Genomic DNA, 9284 nt, shown 5'->3' with positions numbered 1-9284 from the left:
CAAAAATGCCTCCCATCCATTAAGATGAGGGGCTCCTGGTAAAGACTGTGCTTCAGCTGCTGCTGTTCCTTCCTGTTCCAGGGGAAGGGAGCCTCGGTTCGGGGTTCATTGCCACATTTCTGGGGCCCTGACATTCCCTCTTCTTCTCCTGGAGGCCTTAAGAGCCACAGATTCTCCAGCAGCTGCAGAGGTGTGACAGTGCCCGGGCTGAGCCGCCCCAAAAGCTGCTCCCTGGGCCAGGCCTCCCCGTGGCCTGGACTCAGTGGTCTCCCTCGGGAGCCCTCAGGCTGGGCGCCAGGGCCCAGTGGCCCTTGGGGGCTCAGCTCTGTGGCTTAGCCGTCTACTGTCAGGAAAGAAAGAATGAATAACATTCCCATTGGCTACCATGAGCCCCCCACCGACCGTCGTGGGGTCAGCGCTTAGGAGGGAGGGGCCATGAAGTGGGGTGGGGGCTGCAGACGGCGGTGCTGGCAGGCTGGGGCCCATCCTCGAGGGCTACCACCCGGCACCGGGGAGGCCCTGAGATGGCCCATTGGTCCCACGTCTGACGGCCCCGGTCCCAGGCCTGGTGCTGGGGGGGGGTCTGCCCAGGCCCGGCTGCTCAGTGGAGGTAGGGTGGGCTGGCGATGGGGCTGGTGGCAACAATCCACCTGGGACTTGGGCTGTCGGGAGGGCTCAGTGTCCCCGGGGGTCAGGGAGGATGAGGGAACAGACAGGAAAGCATCCATGACGAGCCCCCCAAGCACCGCTCTCCAGCCATTGGAGCAGAACCCTGCCGGCTGCCCAAGGGGCCGAGCGGGGTGGGGCCGGGGGACCTGCTGCCTCTGTCTGCCCTGCCCAGCTCAGCCTGTGTGCGCAGACCTGGGGGCTGGATGGCTGTGCCCACCCTGCCCCTGCCCCCATGCTCACGGCAGGACAACGGTGGTCCGTGGTTCATGCTCTGCGGATGCCAACATGGAAGCGTGTGGCTGGCTTTGTCCTTGGAGTCCTGGGGGGCGGCAGTGAAGGGAGCCCACCCCCGGCCTAGGCTGGGCCTCCAGATGGAGGCTCTGAAGGGCGCAGGTGCTGGGCCTCTGTGTGGGGGTGGGGGCTGGGACAGCTTGGGGACCCACTGCTGGGGACCCGGGGTCGGTGGGTTACCTCTGCCATCTCCTAGCCTCCCAAGTGGGGCTCTGGACTCCTATCTGGGAGCCTGGGCTTCCTGGTGCCAAGGCAGGGACCACAGTGCCTGCGGCATGGACACGAGAGGTAATAGTTTACTCAGGCGGAGGCCAGCATGTGGAGGGCATTCACACACGGCTCCATGACGAGCCGAGTCCCCAGCTGGACCTGGCATGGACCTGGGGCGGCCCTCGGACCTGGCGGGCAGCCCGAGGCTGAAGCCCGGGAGTAGCAGGCTGGCAGTCACCCATGGCCCCAGAGGGGGCGAAGCATGTGGGGGCTCAGGAGCGTCAGACAGGCCGTCTCTCTCTCTGGTTTTTCTGAGACCCGGCCGGGTTCTGTGAGCCCGAGGGCAGGCTGCACGTTTTCTGATTCACAGTCTCGGGGCCGGGGAGCTTTGCGTGTTTGTCCACTTGCTGATGCGACATTGTGATGACCCCCGAGGACACACCGGGAACCATGGCAGAAGCGGGGAGTGGGCGCTGGATGGGGCTCTGCCTCAGCGGAGGTCCCAGGGCTGTGGGGTGGACAGACAGGGGCAAGACAGTTTAATGGCCCTGGCGGGAAGGGGACAGTCGTTGGAGGCGTGAGTTAGAGCTGAGATGCGAGCCCAGCTGCGAATTGTTCCGAGCCGGGGGCTTGTCCAGCCAGACGGTGAACCACCGCTCAGGTGTTGTCGGGGGTCTGGGTGAGGAAGTGAGGTATGCAAGCCGTCCACCCAGTTCCAGAGTGAAGCCAAGTGGCTGGCTTCTCTGGGTCATGGCGTGATGACAGGTAAACCAGGCCTTGTGGCCCAGACACACTTTGATCTTGCTTTAAACTTCCCTCTAAAACCAAACTTGCTCCTTGGGCCAGCGCTCTTTACTTTCCTTGCATTCCAAAGCTCGGAGGCAGTATGGACATTTGGGGACTATTAACCAGCCCGTGGCTGGGCCGCTGGCCCTTTACCTGCCCAGCTGCGTCCTATGGCCCAGGGCAGTGCCGCCCGCCCCGGCGTCCGGGGGCCGCTTGTGCCCATCTGTCCCTGCGGTGTGGCTGGGCTATCCCCAGTCGTTGGGTCATATCGAGTACCATAGCGTATCACACATCATGTCACGTCACACGTGTTCCGATGTGCACTGGCAGTCAGCACCTGTGATGACGTGGGGTCATCCACATAGGAACACCAAAGGCAAATCAAATATGCTTCTCCCTTTAGATGGTGCCCTGTTGCGTCTGTTAATGTATGCGGACACGCCCCAGGAGGGCGGGGGGCTTGGTACGCTTTTGCCTTTTCGAAGCAGGTTGATCTCCACTCCTGTACCCTCTTCTCAGCCAGGGACAGAGGCTGGACTGACCCCATGACCCGGGTTCCCCCTCGGGGACGGGGGACAAGGACGAGAGCTCCGCAGATTGAAAGCCGGGCGGCTCTGGATCCCTGGGAGGCAGGTTTCCCACCTGGATCTGAGTCGCCCTGGATCTTAGAGGAAGGGCTGGATGTGCAAGCTGAGGGCCAGGAGACACTCGGGGTGGGGTGGGGGTGGCGGCGCTGAGCTGTCCCTCAACCCCTTCCGCAGGGCAGCCCCCTGGGTTACCCGCCCACAGTCAGTGATGCCAATTCTAATCCTTAAGGTGGACCCACTGGCCACCACGTCAGTCTTCCTCCAGACCAGTCAACTCACAGCCTCCCTGAACAACTAGATTTGGTACAGGGCTGTCCCCCACACCCAAGAGATAGCTCTGCGGTGGTCCCAGAAACTAGGATTGTGAAGACAGAGAAAGAGGAGGCAGAGATGCAGACAGAAGCTGAAACGGAGGACGTGAGTGTGGACGTGCCAGAAAACCAGATCTGTGCTTGAGTTTTCAAAGCTTTAATCTAAACACAGTCAGTAAAGTGTCAAAACATGAAAACCTCCCCAGCAGATCCTTTTTCTGCCAAGGAGAAGGTCTTTTTCAGACCTCAGCCAGGCAGCCCAGCTTTTCACACGGCTGTGGGGTAATTCACGTCTAGCATGGGGTTGGACGGCTGAGGGCTACAGACAGGATTTCGCTGTGAGCGTCTCAGGCTTGCCGGCGATGTTTCTGAGTTTGTTTTTGAGGTGATGGCATGTTTACAAGGCTTCGCAGCAACGCACACGTCGGCTTTGCCCGGCTGCATCAGGAAGGGAGTAATTTCTGTTGGTAGCTGATAACACCCGTGAATGATGCTGTACAAGCTGGGGATTCAGGACTACATCTCCGGAGAACAGACGGTAGCAGAGTCGAGTGTTTTTACAGAAACCTGAGGTTCAGCCAAGAGCAGGCAGCCCTGGAGCGTACGCTTTGCCCTTCAGAATCGGTACCCTGGGGGAGCTTTCTCCGGTTACTGGAAAGGCGATCCAGCGTTTTCTGGCTTTTATCTTGGTTGAGCTCTGTCAGCAGGCCCAGGGTTTAGACAACATCAGCTCCCTCCGGCTAGGACTGCCAGGCTCAGCTACCGAGAAAACCGAGTAGGTGCCCAGAAAAACCGGAATCTCAGAGGAACGGCAGCAAGGGGCTTTGGGCCCAAGTGCCCCAGGCGGCGTCTGGGACACACTTGTGCTCACAGAGCTGCTGGCTGTCTGTCTGGAACTCGGGTTTTACAGGGCGCTGTGTAACTCGCCTGGCAGCCTTACTCTCAGCCCACACCCACCCACACATGCACCGGGACTGATCACACCCACTGCCTCCTTCTGGGCCCACCAGCCGGGCAGCCACGCCCCCGGCCCGAGCCTGGAAACGGGCCCCCGGAATCGGGGAAGAGCCTGGGTGCAGGTTGCGCTCTGGGGGCCCAAGGACCAGCCTCGACCACCCCTGGAAGTCTCGAGAGGGGGCAGCAGGGGTGCGGGGCGACGTGTGGACAGGGGCCGGTGGCCCGAGCTCCCTGAGCTGCTGCCCTGCTTCCTCGGGTTGCCCCTGGCCACCGATCCCCGAACCCCTGCATTCCAGGGGGGGGGTCAGCCTGGTGGGCCTGTCCCCCACCTGAAGCTGGTGCCCATGCAGACAGGCAGGCCCAACACTGCCATTCTGGGTGGGGAAGCAGGCCAGAGAGACAGCGGGGAGGGGGCAAGTGACTGCAGGCCTGGGGCGGCGGGCCTGCCTGAGTGGGAGCTGCCGCAGAGGAGCAGGCCTGACCTGGGGCTCACCCGCGCATCCCCTTCTCTTCCCTGCCCCGTCCTGCTTCCCTGGGAGCCCCAAGCTTCAGACGCAGAGCGTCTGAGATTCGGGCGGGCTCCCCGTGGCTGCCGTCACAAGCGATCCCGGATGCAGCGTCCTCACAGAGGCCCGTTTGCTGTTATAGCTCTGAGGGTCAGAAAGTCAGAATGGGCCTCGCTGGGCTGAAATCAAGGTTGGACGGGGATTGCCCCGAGGCTCCGGGGGAGCTTCTGGTCCCCTGTGGCCGAATTCTTGGGCTTGAGGTTCCTCCAAGCCACGGGGCCCGTGAAGTCCCTCTCGGGCTGTGTGCTCTGGCGCCTTTGGCTCCTCTGCCCCCGTGAGCGCGCTGCAATGACAGGGCCTGTCTGGACAGTTCTGAGCACTGCCCTGCCCCGAGGTCAGCCGATTAGCAGCCCAGGAGAGCGGTTGGCCTTGTGTTCCAGGACTGGGACGTGGACACGGTCAGGGTCCCTTTTCGGCCTTCCCTGCCACCGGCAGGTCAGTGTGGAACCTCTCAGAGCCTCAGTTTCCACTTCCGTGAAGTGTGGGAGAGAAACCCCGATGGGATTCTGCAGGTGATGGAAACAAGGCAGGTAATTCTCCCAGCACCGCTCCCGAAGGCCGAGCTACGTTATAGAGCAGGCTGGGAGGAGGGCACTCTGGCCTGGCTATGGCCACCGTCCGACTTCCGGACACAGGACAGCAAGTGTCAAGAGGCAAGGACCACGAATCTGGACCTCACAGTTCTGGACATGGAATCCATTGCTTAGTGGACAGAACGAAGGAGTGAAGGAATGCAGGGATGTCTCGCTCGTGGGACAGATGCTGGGAAGATGAAAGTTGGTGTTAGAGGGGGAGTGAACCGTTTTGGGGTGGGAACAGAGGAATCTGAAGATCCCGGAGCCCCCAGACCTGCCTGTGATCCCGCCCCAGGCGAGGGGAATGGAGGGACCACGCCTAGAGACCCACGTTTCCTCTGCCCCAGCTGCATCTCCAGCCATCAAAGCCCATCTCCTTCCCCACAGGAGACACTTGGCTCTCCAGAGAGGCCACGTGCCCAGCAGCCCTGGCCTCGCTTGCTCCACTACCCCCAGATGCTGCCAGGATCCAAACGTACCCCTGGAAGGCAGCATCCCACAATCCATGCCTCTGACCCCATTTGTCAGGGACAAAATGACCCAAGTGCCTTCACTGACCACGGGCCACTCCAGGCAGGGCTCAGAAATCCTTTGTCCGGGGGCTTCCAAAGCACCGACTGGTTGCTCATCCTTCAGGGACATGGAGCTGGCCTGAGCCCTTGTTCCACAAGCCGTGGGCCAGCCCTGCTGGTCAGCAGTGGACCAGGCCTCCCCCTACTGTGACGAGGCCCCGTGGGGGCAGTTTAGTGGGACAGCATCCTGGTGCAAATCTGCTGCTCCAGCCCCTGGACGAACAGCTGACTTCCTGTGGCAGCTGCATCCTGGTCTGGCAGCCCTGGGAGCAGGGCTTCTGGCCAGCCCCCGGGGGCTTCGCTGGGCTGGGTCCGCTGCTTCCCCTGGCACGTGGGGCAGCCTGGGTGCAACCTTCCCCCTGGCTGGAGCCGGCTGGTGTGCACGGGGCAGATGCCTGTGAGGCCTGCTGTGCAGTCCTGGGGGAGTGGGAGGGTGTGGGTCCAGCCACTACCTTCCTCCCAGGCCCATCGACTCACCATTCCCCCAGCAAATGCTTCAGTTTAGTCGCTGAGTCATGTCCAACCCTTTGCGACCCCACGGACTGCAGCACGCCAGGCTTCCCTTTCCATCACCACCTCCCGGAGCTTGCTCAAATTCATGTCCATCCAGTTGGTGATGCCATCCAACCATCTCATCCTCTGTCATCTCCTTCTCCTCTTGCCTTCAATCGTTTCCAGCATCAGAGTCTTTTTCAATGAGTTGGCTCTTCGCATCAGGTGGCCAAAGTATTGGAGATTCAGCTTCAGCATCAGTCCTTCCAATGAATATTCAGGGTTGATTTCCTTTATGATGGACTGGTTTGATATCCTTGCCGTGCAAGGGACTCTCAAGAGTCTTCTCCAGCACCACAATTTGAGAGCATCAATTCTTCACCACTCAGCCTTGTTTATGGTCCAGCTCTCATATCTGTACATGACTACTGGCAAGATCATAGCTTGGACTATCTGGACCTTTGTTGGCAAAGTGATGTGTCTGCTTTTTAATATGCTGTCTAGGTTTGTAATAGCTTCTCTTCCAAAGAGTAAGTGTCTTTTAACCACCAGATCATAGACGCTGACAATGACCCTCCTGACATCAAGAGGAAGCAGGATGTGTCCTTTGGATCCCAAATGGGCACAGAGGTGGCTTCTTCCCTGTGAAGACCTGCCCACACCTTGATTCTGGCCTTTGGAGAACTTGCCGGGGGACCAACCAGGCCCACTGGATCTCTGGCCTCTGGAACTGTGGGTGATACATTTCTGCTTTTATGAGGTGCTGATCTGTATTTCGGCAGCGATGATAGCACGACCCACTGTTCTCTGTGACCTAGCAATATTTTTAGGTATTTTATGGATTCTTAGAACTTAATGGAGCCTTATAAGCTATACTGAGACTGCCTACGGGCAGTAATTGCCCCTGTGGCAAGGCGGCATGCTGGCTAATAGACCAAGATGAGCTTGAGTGCAGGTCCTGATTACCTCACCCGCCCTCTATGTGGCCTTGGTGAGCTTCCCAAAGGCCCTGCACCTCAGTTTCCCCATCTGTAAAATGGGGACAATCACAGCAACGGAGGATCCAGTATGGAGATGCATATGCAATGCTCAGCCCAGGGCCTGGCCCTGGGGAAGCTCAGTGGACTGTGCTGGTTATGGCTCTCACGGCATCTCTGAGCGGGGGTTGTCTGGTCCGGTCACTTCCACGCTCAGGAAACTCGATCTCTCACCAGACGGCCAAGGTAAAAGCCTCCTGTTCCCACGTGGCATATGAGGGTTCTGGGGTGGGTGTCGGGAGAGCAGGGGGCCGGCCTGGCTTTGGCTCAGGCTCCAGGCGTGTCGGGCAGGCCAGGGTCCTCCCTCCTTCCGGGGCCTCGGTTTCCCCGTCTGTGAAACGAGAGGGCTGGCGCTAATCCCCCTCCTAGCTTTGAGGTTTCATGATTCTGTGAATTCAGGTCAGAGCTAGCTGGTCTCATAGGTAATTATTTTTTCTCAGGATTACACATTTTTGAATAAAAATGAAATAAGACCTTCAGGATAACTGATGAAATACTTTTTGACCTAACATTAATATGCCACATGGAAGGCAGGATAATGAATCAGGAAGATTAAAGCTGTGGGGAGCCCGGGAGTATAAGCGCTGGGCCAGGGCCGAGCCCCGGGGAGGGCGGGGCGGTTGTTTCCATGTATATTTATTTGTGCCGACATTACTGCATTAAGCTGGTGCATATGTAATCTCACATAAAACTCACAGTGGTGGAATACTCCTCAGCTCTCACAGGCCGCTCTCATCTCATCATCAGGGCCTCCCCAGTGACGCTGGAGGGGCCCTGTGCCCCCAAGCCCATCCCAGAGGATTGAGTGATAGCACCCGCAGATTTGGGAGGAGTGGCGGGCTGTGGAGACTAGGAAGGAGGCTGGCGGGGTGGGAGGAAGGGGGCCAAGCGGAGGGAAGCGGGGGACACTCTGTGGCCCCCAAGCAGGCCCTGGGCTGACGGCCAGGGCACAGGTCACGCGGGGCAGTGTGCTGGGCCCCTGGGGGTCCTGGGGGCTGGGCTGGGGTCTCTGCCTCCGCAGAATCAGGTCACCGTCCCTCTGGCCAGAATCAAGTCGCTGTCCCTCTGGCTGGGCCGGGCCTTCTTCTGACCTGGCCTCTGAGCAACCCCTGGGCTCCGGGCTGGAGCCCTTCCACTCCTACTCTCTTCTCTGATTCCTGTGGCCGCCCGGCCAGGGTTGGGTGGTCACAGGTGAGCAAACTGGGTGAAAAGTCCCGGGGCCCGCCCCAGGGCACACAGCTGGCCCTCAGTCGGGTCGCTGAGCCTGAAGCCCCCGGCTCTGTTGCAGCACGTCCCCCTCCTGTCCACACCCTCACCGGCTGCTGGGATTCTGGGCCTCTGCACCCCACCTCTGTCCACCTGCCTGCATCCCTGAGGCAGAGGGCACCAGCTGTTAGCTCTCAGAAGGGGGCCCACTGGCACCCCGCTCCTCCAGGTGTGGTCCTGGGGCCAGCCGCCCCGCACCTCCCCCAGGATGGCTGCCCAGGCTCATCCCAGACCGCCCTCCAGCGAGGCCCGGGAGGTACATGTGTGTGACCCCAGCTTCCCCGAGGCGCTACCTGGAGGAGCTTCCCTATGGAAAGAAAGCCAGAGGGCTGGGGAAGCCCCTGCCCAGGGCTGACAGACACCCAGAACCTAGGACCTCCGGCTCCAGATGACCTGGTCCTGTTTGAAGGGGGCCCCTCCTAGAGGAGTGGGGGACCGGGGGGCTGAGCTGTGCCCTCTCGGGGGTCTAGGGCTGGGGAGGACAGAGAGGGGCAGTCCTGGTCTGCTGTCCCGGAGTCTTTCTACTCAGCCCTGAGTAGCCTGTGCGGCCAGGGTCCCTGGGATAAACCTGCCGTCTGCCCAGGAGCCCAGGGAAGGCCCGGGCAGGGGCTCTGGTTAGCTGGGCTTATGTGCCAAGCAGACCCCACGGGCAATAGGAGTGGGCCTGGAGGGCCCCTTATGGGATGTGCCTCCAGGCAGGGAGGTGGAGAGACAGACATGCAGAGTGGGCAGGACGGGCTCGGAGCGTGGGGGAGGCAGAGGTGACCCCCCAGGGCCGAGGCCCCAGAGGCCCCAGGCAGGCTCTGCCCTGCTGCATTCAGAGCCTGCCCCTGACTCGGGTGGGCGGCCAGCACCCAGGACGCATCCCTTCATCAGCCGAGTGGGGCTCAGGCCAGAGCACTGGTCCCAATCAGAGCGGGCTCAGCTCCCAAGCTCACCCCGCGTGTGGCCTCGGGCAGTGATGG

The sequence above is a fragment of the Bubalus kerabau genome, chromosome 11 (genome assembly GCF_029407905.1).
Source record: "Bubalus kerabau isolate K-KA32 ecotype Philippines breed swamp buffalo chromosome 11, PCC_UOA_SB_1v2, whole genome shotgun sequence".
Classification (NCBI taxonomy): Eukaryota; Metazoa; Chordata; class Mammalia; order Artiodactyla; family Bovidae; genus Bubalus; species Bubalus kerabau.
Note: the sequence above shows the minus strand (reverse complement) of the source record.